We start from the raw sequence: 10,013 nt of genomic DNA, 5'->3' as shown, positions 1-10,013 counted from the left end.
CGTGCCAGAGTGACCGTGCCCCAGGCCGAGAGGCCAAGGGCACCCCACCCCTGAAGTGGCCCGAGCGAGCCCCAGGCTCCAGGCCCCAACAAGCAGCCACCAAAGAGTGAGCCGGTGGGTACCCAGACGCCCATCCCCAGACACAAAGAACCGCCAACACACCGATGTCTGCGGGCGTCTGCCACTGGCAGGGGAAGTGGTATAACCGGCCTTTGAGGTAAATATATTGTCACCTTGACAGCCATAACGTAGTGATGCAGGTGTAATGTTTGACAGGTTTCTCTCTCTTAATTTGGCCTGTTAGCATGTGAACATTTGGTGCTGCTAGATAACATGACAGTGATAGAGTGAGAGATTTATTTTGAGGGAAGTACATTTTGGGAAAGAAATAAATGCATCAGGCAAATTTCATGCCGTCCCACTTGATAGTTTTTTTTTTTAATTAATCAAAACTACCAAATGTCAACCTGACACTAAAAGAGATGCAAAAGTAATATTATTTTTTTAATTTTTGGGTATGGCCCTATAGCATCCCCACAACTGCTCTAACCTAGCGGATTATGGAGAATGAACCTCATAGTGTCCTGTGGTGACTGGCAGCTGGATGTTGGCAGTAAACCCTTTGAGTGGGTTGCAGTGTGGGGGCTCAGTTGTGTTCTGGCTCATTCTGGTGCATCCCACGGCTGTTTGATTGGATTGGGATTTGGGGCGTTTGGAGGCAAGGTCAACAATTTAGGTTCTTTGTTATGTTCCTCAAGCAATTTCTGGACAGATTTCACAGGCTGGCAGGCTGCGGAAGGCCACTGATCTTGGGAGTGCCATTACATGGAATTATGTATTTGGTCAGGTGGGTGGTACATGTCAAGTAACATCCACATGAATGCCAGTACACAAGATTTCCCAGTAGAGCGTTGCATTGTGTTGAAATGATGAATGTTATTTAATTCAGCTGTCACTGGCTTTAATTATACAGCTTGGATGGGTGCATCTGGAGCCATGGCCCTAAACCTTATGCCAAATTATTGGAATAAATCTCAAAGTGGATTTAAACACTCGGACTCCTGTATTCTATGTCAAATTTTAAAACAATATAAGTGTTAGCATATTCATATATGGATGAATATATGCCTGTTAGCATATTCATATATGGATTGAAATGTTATGTCAAACAACCAGAAGACTGATACCACATCCATTCATCCATCATCCTGTAGATGGATGGATCATGAAAGCAGGTCGAAGATTTGAAATGTGATCACCTTTAAATTAGTAGAAGCTATTTCCTCTTTGCACTCTGTGTTTTATGGTAATAGCCTTGAACTTTACTTATGACCCTGATTGCTGTCTATATAGACATATTAAATGCAGATTTTCCGGTTTTGTTTTGGTTTTTGGTGTTTGGTTTACAAAAACTAAACAAAATACTATCTATATATGGGCTTAACAAATGTATTAGAACACCTGTCATGAAAACAAGAAAACAAATACATTCTATCAACAACTAATTTAAAACAAAAATTTATATTATATATATTCTATTCCAATAAATTATATTATAAGGGAATTATAAGGCAGCACGGTGGTTAGGCACTGTGAGCACTGTTGCCGCACAGCAAGAAGGTCCTGAGTTCAATTCCACCATCAGGATGGGGTCTTTCTGTGTGGAGTTTGCATGTTCTCCCCATGTTTGCGTGGGTTCTCCCAGGGTCCTCCGGCTTCCTCCCACCGTCCAAAGGCATGCAGTTAGTGGGGATAGGTTAACTGAAAAATCTAAATTGCCCATAGGTGTGAATGTGAGTGCGAATGATTGTCTGTCTCTTTGTGTTAGCCCTGCGACAGACTAGCGACCTGTCCAGGGTGTACCTCTCGCCCTATGACAGCTGGGATAGGCTCCAGCGCCCCCTGCGACCCTGATAAGGATAAGTGGAAATGGATGGATGGTAATTAATGATATATAACCAAATGTGAGGAAGCACACTGAAATAATTCAGGCACAATCTTAAAAATTTAAATAGATAAATTGTGCTTTATAGTATTTTTCATTTACATAGTACTAAATTATAGATTTGAACTCAAGCAGTCCTCTGGGTCTTTGCACTTGCCAATATTAAGTTGTCCGTATTCTGTGTGACTGCAATGCAACTTTATGCTGACTGTCTGCCAAATTCTGTGTGACATGATTCCTTCTGATGAGTTATGAGTGGGCTCAAGCAGTGGAATCAGCCTCAAGCCTCACTTCAGTAAATAAGAAAAGTCTGCTATAGAACTGTACAGTGAGTTGCTGCTAATATTTTGTTCTTCAAAGATATCATCATTTAACGTATTCAAGCCTAATTTTAAAGAACAGTGCATGATTGCAAAATGTTGCCTCAAATTTAAAAAACTTGGTGTAACCCACGTGTTGATTTTACTTCAAAACAGAAATGAATTGCTATTCACAATGGCATGAATGGCATTCATAGCCAAATACAAATACAAATTTACAATGGCATCCATGCCTCCAACAAGCCATTAATACATGCAGTTTGAATTATAAGAATCAGGCCATTATTCTCCTGTCACATTCAGTCTTGCCTTAAAATAGTCAGGTTGTTCAAGGAAAAAGCTTCCTTTTGAAGATATGATATTTGGTTTCTATCCACAACACTGTCTCTTACTATTCAATTTTTTCATTTCTTCTCAGCTCCCTTAATGCTTTTGTTGATTTCTGACTTTCTTTCCCCGTCTTTCACACCTATATTATTATTTTTGACATAAAATCCCACTGAAGGGAGTTTGCACCGGCAAAATTAAATGAGATTTGATTTTTAACTTTAATTGATTTACCCTAGCTGAGACGGTCACAGTGAATGGTTGTGCTGAATAACTTGCGTATTGAACACAAATTCTCTCTGGCTGTGAAATCAATGGCAGAAGAGTTATTGGAGTAAGTGTTTGCATTAGCACTAAATGGATGATGTTTTTCTTTTCTTTGTGTTATTCAGTTACACTTCTTTTCTTACCCAGCTGTGTTTCCCTCTGCTCTGTCGTATAGTTCATTTTACCTATTATATTTTTCCAGTCAGACAAAATGTGAACAAGCCTGATGTTTTGCTGCTTCCATATCTATGGCTGGGGCAAGATTATGCTATAGCAATGAAAGTGGTATTTTCACCTGCATAGCTTTTAAATCCACATCCAGTGGTTAGATAACCTCTTTTAAAATGAATCGCTCTATATCTCTGTCATCTTGACTTTTGACAAGTTAAATTCTTTGACAAGTGCAACGTTCGTTCTTTCTTTATCTCCATCTCTCTCCTGCAGGGCTTAAAGCTGGCAAAATCTATGTGCCTGAAATGTGTTCAGGAGTAAGGCTGAATGGTGAGGGAAAGGGTTCACAAAACGATGAGCAGTTTCAGTAAAAGTCAACAGTTTATAGTTTATAATCACAACAAATTTGTTTTTAAAAATGTGTAAAATGAGCACAAATCTATTTTTTCTCTTTATTATTGTAGGGTCTCTGCCTTACAATATAAAGTGCTTTGAGGCAACTGTTGTTATGCTATATGAATAAAGTTGAATTCAGTTTCATTGAACTATTTTTTCTTTGGTCTCTAAACAGCTAATTCGATTTTCTGAGAGACAAATGCAAAAGATCAATTCAATAATATGAAAAAATAACAAATATCCCTTTCATTGTTGAGCTTTTCCTAAGTAGTTAAATCACTTGCATTATTAGAAAATTGACAGCCAGAGATAATAATTAAGTAAATTAAGTAAATAGGTCTAGTTTAATAATTAATGCATTTCTCTTACGTAACATGTATAACATTAAAACCACAACAGAAAGAAAAAGAAGACTAAGGAGAACAAGACAAATCCTTTGAGGACATCCACAGAACACTTTTAGAGCTCCAGGGTCGGAACAATGTGTTAGAGCTGTTCTGGCTGTTCAGACGACATTTAGAAGTATGTATGGGGTGACTGTAGCTCAGGTGGCAGAGCAGGTCAGCCACTAATCAGAAGATTGGTGGTTCGATCCCACGCTGCTTGCTGGCTGCATGCCGAATATCCTTGGGCAAGATACTAACCCCATGTTTGCCTACTGGTGGTGGTCAGAGGGCCCGGTGGCGCCAGTGTCCGGCAGCCTCGCCTCTGTCAGTGCGTAGCTTTCCATTGCCAGTGTGTGAATGGGTGTGTGAATGGGTGAATGACTGAATGTAGTGTAAAGCGCTTTGGGGTCCTTAGGGACTGAGTAAAGCGCTATACAAATGCAGGCCATTTACCATTTAAGAAGTGGCTTAAGTGTTGTAACTGGTCAAGTGCAGTACTGCACAAAAGCCTCACTTCCACAGAACCACTCTTTGTAATTTAGTAGTCATGGGTAATATTTCTCCAGACTTTCTAAAGCTCTTTCAAAGTTTTTCTTTGAACAGTAGCTGCTTCCTGAGCGATTACTCAGACACTACCACCACCAAACGCTGATATAGGAAGCAAAGAAGTCAAAACTGGAAGCACAGACTTAGTATTTAGTTTTTCAGTTTTTCCACAAAGTCTCAAGTTTTCAAACTGTTGCAACAGCTCACCATGTATATATCTGAGCTTGCAATATCATTCAAATCTTGACAAAGACTGACATGAACAGATAATCGTGCCTTCAGTCCAGCTGCGGCGGCTGTGGTGCCACGCTAAAAAATTGAAAGCTTCACCAAAACGGCGGCACGCACTCGATGAGCATAGAGAAACACCCTAACTTAAGGGATGGGCAATTTTAGACACCGTGTTCCCAGCAGCCTGTTGCAAAAACATATAATTTGTTCTCGTTTTCTACCTAAATGTATGAAAAATGTCAAAGATAACATTTTGGCAGGCATGAAAAATATTTGTTACATTACCAAGGTGATATTAGCTTAAAACTTAGCAAAGTGTACGCTGTATGGTGTGCAGTGTGTACTTAAAGCATTTTAGGAAACTGGGGTGGAGGACAAAAAGAACGGGGCAGGCCTAAGAAACTAACTATAGCAGATTAACAGAAAACAGGATAAAAACTCCAGCAACAACTTGACACATGACCTGAGAGGTGCATTTGGCCCTTCAGTTTATCCATCAGAAATGGTCTCCATGGAAGGGTGGCTGTCAAGGAGAAAAGGCTGAAAAAGCAGTGGCAACAGTTCTTAAGGAGTGATTTATCCAAATATAATATTATTGTTAGTATATATGGAGGAGGTTAGGAGAGCGGTACAACAATGAGTATCTACAGCCATTTGTAAAACACGGTGCAGACTCTGACAGGCTGCATTTCATACAGTGGTGTTGACAATCTTGTCAGAAGTGATTGAATTATAAACAAAGGAAAGTACTGTCGTAGTTTGAGCCATCATCCAGTACCATCTGGAAAGTGTCTGATTGGCAACAACTTCATTTTTCAATATAGCACAGATCCCAAACATACTGTCAATGAAATAAAAGCACACCTGTGAAAAACACACAGTGGAACACTATCAGTCATGAACTTCCTCCCCCGGAGCCCAGACCTCAACATTATTGAAGCAGTGTGGGATCATCATGACAGAGAACAGAACAAAAGTCAGCCGACATCCAAAGAAGAGCTTTGAATGTCCTTCTAGAAGCCTGGAGAACTATTCCTGAAAATACAAGAAAGCTTACCTAAGATAGTTTGGGCTGTATTGGAGAGTAAAGGTGGGAATACCAAATACTGGCATGATTGCAAACTTTTTCCCCAGTGAAATATTTAAAAAACGTGTGACTCAAGCCATTTGCATATTACTGTACATAGACATACAGCCATATTTTTGCAACACCAGTTAAGAAACTTGCATAAAGAATGTTTCCCATGTCCATAAATATCCATTGCCGAACAAAAACATCCCCAACACTGCACCAGAATTCCATCACAGAGCTAGAGAACTCTTCCATCTTAATCTCTTTCCACCTCGCGTCTGTGTCTTCCCGCACACCGTGACACTTTTTGTTTCATATAATAATTCAAGTTCTGCTTCCATGCTTGCTATTCATAAAGTGCCAGTGATCCAGGAAAAATGCCTCAGAGACAGTTGTTCTGGATGTTGAACAGCAGCACCATGTCTGGGCTGTGTTCTCTTCTATGCAGCTGAATCAGATCAGCACTGGACCCAGATAATTTAGTCTAATGCAAATTTAGAAGCAACTGTTGAACCGTAGTCAGTCTTCGACTTACATCCAACTTTGTAACTTATCTGAGCAATTGCCCTCCTCTCACTCTCTACCCTCCTGTCCCAAGAGTCACCACGGTGACATCTTTAATGAAAGCAGTACAAGTCAAAAGAATGGATTTTACTTTTTCCCCCACTTCCAAGTTACTTTTAACTTATCTCTGTCACTGTGTTCTTTTCTTGTTCTGCTCTGTAAGATATGCATGGGTGACCGTAGTCATTAACTACTCCCTAACTAACAATGGAGCCATTCTGCTGTAGAGCTTCCCTACCTCGCAGTGGTCAGTTGTTCCCTCAAGAACTGGTGAGACCAGAGTGAAAAGTAGGAATTATGTAGGACAGAATGAAGTACAACAGAAAAAACAAACAAACAAAAAACCCACTGATGGATGTGCAAATTAAAATGCTATCAATTGGGTATTTGTCAGAGGTTGAGGTGGACAAAATCCTGAATTTATAAGTTGTGCAACACCAAATAATAATTCAGCAGTAATGATCATTTTGTAAATGTCACTAAGGCTAAATTAATATTCACAATATATTCATTTTTGCTCCCTGTGAGCTTTATTCGTTCATATTTCATGCAACGCGGATGCTTATCTGTCAACCAAATGTTACAATTTTAAGATATTAATCTGACTGCCAATTTCTTCTCCTCGCAAAATTAGATTACTTCAAAGGATTGCAGATAGTGGGGAAATATTCAGTTTGGTCTTTCCTGATAGGATGCTCTGATTTCATATTTGAGATGAGATTTTGTAATGGCTCTCTTATTATGGTTTGTTATGAATCCCCCCTCCCCCTCCCCAATTACAGCAATTTCCATTATCTAGTAATCAGTCTTTGATCATGATGTGTGGCGTCAACTTGTGCTTCATTTCCCCAACCTCATGTGGTGAACTCCAGAAAAGGTCCCTTTAGATGAGAGTAAGCTAAAATATATATTTTTTTATTTTACATTTCATAGAATAACCTTTTAATGCAAAAACAAGTGATGATAATTTATTTGTTATTAGCACATTTTTGACAATATTGTCCTAGCTGAGGTATTTTGGGGGTGTCCTACTGGGAGAGTCAGAGAAATATGGGGTTCTCTGCTCAGACTGCTTACCCCGTGACCCAAACCTGGATAAAATATATAGGATGGATGGACGGATTTATTTATTTTGGGGCTGTCTGTGGGTCAGATGTTAGAGTGGGTCATTTGCTGAAAGGGAAGTCTGGCAGTTTGATCTAAGGCTCCTTCCTTTAATATACTTGTTGCAGTGTTTCGGGGCAAGCTGTGGTACCGCCAAAAGCCCCTGATACACCATTTAATGGGACTCTGGGTGTGTATTAGGTAGGACTTAAAGGAAAAGTGTGAATGAGTGCAAGTGGCCTGTAACAAATGCACTTTAACTACTCAGACAGAGCAGAAAAGTGCTAAGTACCAGTCTATTGACATATACAACTAGGCATTTAGTTATTTTCACTAAAGCTGATATTTATGAATTAGTGATGAACAGTGTTGGGGAGTAACGGAATACATGTATCGCCGTTACGTATTTAAAATACAAAATATGAGTAACTGTATTCCGTTACAGTTACCGTTTAAAAAGGTGGTATTTAGAATACAGTTGCTTTGATGAAATAAATGGATTACACGGCGGTACTTCCCTGTTTCATATTGTGGCGGGTCAGGCCTGTTTGGGTTTTGTTTGACAGCTACGTTCTGTCGTTCCAGGTGGCAGCGTTACGGTTGCCATGGTTACAGGGTGACGCTCTCGCTCTGCGTGTTTCCTGGGTGAGAGAGGCCTTTTTGTTGTTGTTGTGCTAAGCTAATAGGCAGAATGCTACCGGTATAGCTCTAAAGAATGTAGCATCATAGGCAGTGTAGTCCGTGCTGCAGGGAGAATGGACTGCCATACACGTTATGTGTCTGTGAGCGAGGGAGGGAGAAAAAGGAAAAGTACGAGCTGTCATCGAGCAAAAACGGGAGCTGGAAGCATGTAAATATAATAATAACCACTGCAGCCAAGAAGAGTGCCTGACGAACCCAGTTGTAAGTAAGCTATTAAGACTTGACTGTACACCGTGTTCGTGTTTTCCTCCAAAAACAATAAGTTCAGTTGGAGCAGCCTTTTAACGCCTCTCTCTGTCTCTCGCTAGCAAAGTTGACCCAGACAACAAAGTAAAGCTAGTTTTCAGCTATGAGCCCGACACAGAACCTACCGTATTAGCCAGAGGTCCCTTTACTACGGTTCGGAGCCGCGGACTTTCAGTAACAGTAATAAATCACACAGCAATAGTACATTCACGTAGTTGTAAACAGCATGATAATATATTAAGTAATCCAAAGTATTCAGAAAACGTTACTCTCATTGAGTAATGTAACGGAATACGTTACAGAATACATTTTGGGGCATGTATTCTGTATTCTGTAATGGAATACATTTTAAAAGTAACCTTCCCAACACTGGTGATGAACTAAAGTTATCATTGCATTAAAAAATACATGTTTCTATGAGTGATTTAAGGCTGTTCAGGACACCGTTTGGACACTTCTTAGGTTTCTCAGGCATAAGCAACTGGGAGGAGGCAGTGTTGCCAACTCCTCAGTAAGGAAAATCGCTATTGGTTGTCCTAAAAGTCGCTAGAAGTCGCTAAATGACGTCATCGCCTAATTTGCATAATTGGTCATGCTAATGTAATTGTAACCTACGCTGCTGGAGAGAGAAATAACATCGTGGACGAGACATAAAGTGAGCAAAAAACGTCCTAAATGCATTTAGAATTTATTTAGAACTGCAAATTAAATTTATTTTAGCAATTATTGTTTTTTTAATGTCACAATTCCAACCCTGCTCCTTAATCCAGGCTTGGACCGGCAAAAGTGACCCGAAATAGGCACTCTGGTGGAGTTACTTTGTGTGTGTGTGTTTATAAGTACGGTGGCCCCTAGAGACAAAGCACGTACAAACTCCAAAACACTTGCAAACTCCAAAACACATGCAAACTCCAAAACACTTGCAAACTCCAAAACACTTGCAAACTCCAAAACACATGCAAATGCCAAAACACTTGCAAACTCCAAAACACATGCAAACTCCAAAACACATGCAAACTCCAAAACACATGCAAACTCCAAAACACTTGCAAACTCCAAAACACATGCAAACCCCAAAGCACATGCAAATTCCAAAACACAACGGAAGTGCTCCAGGACGCTAGGGGCAGTGTTGAGCTCGATTTGCAAAATAAACGGCAAGTTTGTCTGTATGGGACGGTCTAGTCTCTGTCGCGCTTCCCAGGTTGCCTAGCAACCATGATACTAACCGCTGGTAACGTGTCATACAATTTTGTTTGACAGAAATGAAGGAAAACATATTTTGTTCATTTGTTTGTTTGTTTCTACAAGAGCTTTGTGTGATTTGATAAGTATCTGAGGTTGAGACCACAGGACAGTAAAACATGATTTTTGGGCTTCATTTCTGTACTGAACAGTCATTTAAGATTAGTTAGTAAATAACAATTAGCTAATGTTGTTCATGAGACTAAAGTCATATCACTTTGGTAATGTAAATATAATATGGCCAATATTATAGTTATTATATTAATCATTATTAGCTATTACAGCAGTGAACATGAACTCTGTGTCAAATACTGAGCCACAGTAGATTCAAGTTGCAGTTATTTATAGGTCTTATCACCTTAAATCTTCACTCAAAGACAAGTATCTTTGACAGTGCATATATAGGTGTATCATATATAAGAGAGAAATGTTGTTCCTTCAGTATGTTGGCATTACTAAATTTGGCTCATTGCTTACATACGTGTGTAAAA

General features: G+C 39.7%; 1 long non-coding RNA gene across 1 annotated transcript; it reads left to right on the top strand.

The window, feature by feature from the left end:
- Positions 1-1,146: 1,146 nt before the first annotated feature.
- LOC146499614 (uncharacterized) lies at positions 1,147-8,934 on the top strand. Its single transcript, XR_014870389.1, has 2 exons — positions 1,147-7,914; positions 8,769-8,934. It is a non-coding gene; the product is annotated as an uncharacterized LOC146499614 (long non-coding RNA).
- Positions 8,935-10,013: the final 1,079 nt, after the last annotated feature.

The sequence above is a fragment of the Neolamprologus multifasciatus genome, chromosome 17 (genome assembly GCF_963576455.1).
Source record: "Neolamprologus multifasciatus chromosome 17, fNeoMul1.2, whole genome shotgun sequence".
In the NCBI taxonomy this organism is placed as follows: domain Eukaryota; kingdom Metazoa; phylum Chordata; class Actinopteri; order Cichliformes; family Cichlidae; genus Neolamprologus; species Neolamprologus multifasciatus.
This window is presented reverse-complemented; position numbering and strand designations above follow the sequence as displayed.